Source organism: Camponotus vicinus, unplaced genomic scaffold (assembly GCF_025532165.1).
Source record: "Camponotus vicinus isolate PSW18456_S1 unplaced genomic scaffold, iyCamVici1.0 SCAF_7, whole genome shotgun sequence".
NCBI lineage: Eukaryota > Metazoa > Arthropoda > Insecta > Hymenoptera > Formicidae > Camponotus > Camponotus vicinus.
Genome location: NW_028141979.1, coordinates 5,001,810 through 5,006,022, shown reverse-complemented (window position 1 = coordinate 5,006,022; position 4,213 = coordinate 5,001,810).

Here is a 4,213-nt window from a genome sequence, read left to right as displayed (position 1 = left end):
TTTCCTGTGAAAGTAAAAAAGAATAAAAATTCGTTACGAAAATATTTTTAATAGCAATGCAACATATTTTCCTTCGTAAGTAAATAAATTAAAATATCTTTTTATTATATATAATTAATTTTTATATAAGTTAATTTCAAATGTAATCATGTACAAAAATAAAATTTAGTATTTTTTATTTTTGACATTTCAAGAAATATTACGTGTTTACATAAATATAGTTATTGTATATCTCGATAACTATGATAACAAGCTTAAAACAAAATGTGAGTTTTTCACCTTTAACCATTCATCCGTGCACGACTCTCTTTCGGAGCAGTGTCGACGTCGACACTGTCAGTTAATTCGTCTGTCAATCTATCAGCGGTGCTATAAAAATTCAAATGCGCCGCCCGACAAAACGCGGAAAAAAACTTTCCGGCCAAAAGGGCAAAAACGCGCACATCGTCCTTTGGCCATCCTTTGTGCAACGATTTAACATTTAATTCGCCCTGATACTTCCGGATGTGACGTTCGATCGTTGCCTAAATTCGATTTAACGTATCCGCAAATAGCTTTATCTCCGCAAATGTGATTGACAGGAATGTGAGGGCAGAATAGTTCAAAAAATCTAATAAGAATAAGTAAAATTTGTCGGCGGATTGAAAGTAATAAAAATGAAGCAAATTTATAACTTTTAAGTTACACATTTTCAGCATAAAATTATATTAAATAAAAAACTATCTCTAAAATGAATCTTATAAATTAAAAAAAAACTTGCCCTACATATGCTCTGAACTCTTCATTCATTAGTTAGGAGTATCGAGATTCTGTCAATAAAGATTACAGTAAATGGATCACATTTTAATCAATATGTGAATATAGATGTTTTAATATTCAAAACTAGATTATGCTTTTTAACATTTAAAAAATTTATACTTTTATTAATAAATATATTGTATTAATAATTATTCTGCGTAATTTATACGGCTTATAATAATGTAAAAATATATTATTAAAAAATCTTACTAGTAATAATATTCTGTTATTTTAACCACGACAAAATTATATTTCAATTATTCTTTAAATTCTTTACGATCGATTTTTATTTTCATAAACAAGCTATACATATAATTGTTGTTTCAGTTAAATTAATTGAGGCATTTATCTATAGTGGGTCATAAAACAATTTCACATTTTGCGAGTACTAATGCATACCCTGCTATCGAAATGCAATAAACAATAAATTGGAGCAGCGGGTCAATGAAAATGGTCGACTAATGCCAAACGTAACTCCGCAGTTTCATATCGAGGGTTGTGTACTATGCTAACTGCACCGTGGGGGACGTTCGCAATTTACAACACGGCGTGTAACGTCCGTCACTCGTTGCTGACATGGGATGCGGTACGTGGCAAAGGATGTTTTGCACGATTCACTTTACTGCCATCGTGTCTGATCGCATAGTAAAATAATTTCTTCGTTGCAGGTCAAGAAAGCCGCATCTTTCCGCAGAGGAAAAGAGAGAGAAAAGAGATAAGTTTTACATGTATATTAAATTAATTTAATTGCTCTCTTTTGTAGAATTTCGAAACAATATAAAAATGTACATAGCAATATATAATTTTCATAAAATTCAATATGTCGATCTTTTAAAATTAGTAATAGAAGGATGCAATTTCTACATTATTTCGATCCCGAAATTATCTTTTTCTTGTGCACCATATGAATAAATATTATGCACATAGTTTCAGGTTATTATTTCATTATGTAAATTTGTTTTGAAATTCTACATGTCTCACTTCGTCGACAGCATCGTAAGAAGATGGTCCACCCATACAAGTAGTATGTCACGTTTTTTGTAAATTCCACAGGCACCATCTGGTTATTTCCGCGACAGGACACAGGACACGCGGAATTCGTGGGGCTGCAGCGAAACTTTGTGAATGCACCCTTAAGCCGGGAAATCGCACTACTTTGTCCATAATTTAGTTAAGAGCGTCATGCGTGTGACGTGCACGGTATAGAATAGATCGGAACAACCGAAGCGCGAATAGAACTGGCGTGCGGCCAACCCCCTGGTCCAGGATCCGTGTAAGTGACTTATTATCCGCCGTTTATATGTGCGGGGCCCCCTATTAGAACGCGCTGTATATATACGTAGGCTCATCCTGCAGAGGCGCACGCCTAATTCTTCCTCGTAATGGCGCTAATCATTAAAGGCTGCGTGTAATTATGCGCGCTCGTGATTCTCTCTATAATACATCTCTGTCGCATTCTCCTTCTTTGTTTTTACCTGTTTATCTCTGGATAATCTCTGTCTATCTATTAATTTTTTTTATTGACAGCTGATATTTTTCGGGCATGTGTCATATGCCCGAGGAATATCATGTCATTTCATCAGCTGATTCAAATTTGATCGTATTAAGATGTTTAAATAAATAATAGCGAATATAAAAATAATTAATAGATGCACGTGGTCAAAAAATATTTATATTATTTAATATTTACGTGGAAATTAATTTATTAATAAAAATTAAAAAAAGAATTATTTTTTTTCTGAAAATTATTCAAAAATATGATGTAATAATTATCAATAAAACGAGTATATATTGAATTATAAATTCGGAATATATAAAGTGAGTATATATCTTTTTAAAAAAATACATTTATAATATTCTATTTGCGTATTTATAATCGCAATAATTTAACTACAATAGTTTTAAGTCGAACTGTATTATGGTTTCTAACTTTCTTTGCACGCCGTGAATTTCATTACCATTAATCGCTTTCAAGTTGTATCACTATGTTCGTTAAAAGATTTTATTACGGAAAGTATTCCCCCTTTTTCTCCGGCTCACAATCAGTGTTTTCTTCCTCTCTCTCTCTTCCTCTATAAATGTATACATATATATATCTTCTACCTCAGTCTTGTTCGGAGGTAATTACAACGCAGTCACGCAAAATCAAATTGAAGAAATGTGCGAAGTGAGTTTAATGTTCACTGAGTTCCCCAAGCTAGTGCGAATAGACGTTTATCTCACGTGTAAAATTAGGGGTTTAAGGAAGCATTTAAGTGTATCTTCGTTACCATGTTACATGTAATACACGCTCATTTAATTGTCCTATTGTAATCGAACTATGAGCGTGTTTTACGGAATAAAATTATATTTCGCATACAATTTTAAATTATAATTACAATTTTATGGAATAAAATTATATTTCGCACTACAATTTTAATTTATCTCCAGAAATTTGAACCCGCACATTTTTCAACTATAAATATAAATATAATTGTTTCTATTAAATAGTAATGGAATAATAAATAGGTACGGCATTCATAACATCCAAAATCATTGAAATGGATTAGAATGCCAAAGATTCTGATCGCCAGCGATTAATGTAGTAATTGAATATAATTCTAAAATATTTGCAGAATGTAAAGCTGTGGACATGAACGGAATTTATCAATTTGATTAAACATCTAATTGAACTCATATATTATACTAGAAATAATCGATAACAATTTAATCCGCTTAAGTCAGTGATATAATCACAAAATATATGAAAATATGCAAGACAATATTCAAAATAACATATCCTCCTTTCACTTTCTTCCATCATTTCCGAAGGCATGAAATATTTGCCATCGCGCCGCTCGACGAAAATGCGAAAAATATATTTCGAGAAGAACGTGCGGAAAAATACGACTCGTCCGGAGAGAAAAAGAAGGAAAGAAAGAGAGAAAAGCCTTAATCCTTGTTTATAACGACTTCTCAGGTAGAAGACTTCAGCGTAAAAAGGGATTCGGCAGCGGAGAAAGGTCCGTCCCGCGAACGAATGGCAAGTAGGCGTGTTGAAACTTTCCCAGACTGCGTATACGGTATAGCGTTAAAAGCTCGCCGCAGGACTCTCTCGACAAAGTTTTCTTATCCAGGCAACGAGAACCTTTCGACGCACGCCGCCTGATGCATCGTCCTGGATAACTGAGCTCTCTTTTCACTCTCGAGATCGGCAAAGCGAGATTTATTAAATCTGAAGTGCAAGGAAGAAAGGGAGACAGAGATTTCGCAATAATTATATCGGGATTTTTCGAAGCTACCGCGCGATTTTTCAGTCACGAAGTACGCACGATCAGTATCAACGAATTATCTGGAGCGAATTTATCGCTTATCGCGCGTGAAAAAAATTGCACAAACGTCAAAAAAAGAAATAATTATATGCAGAAACGAAAAT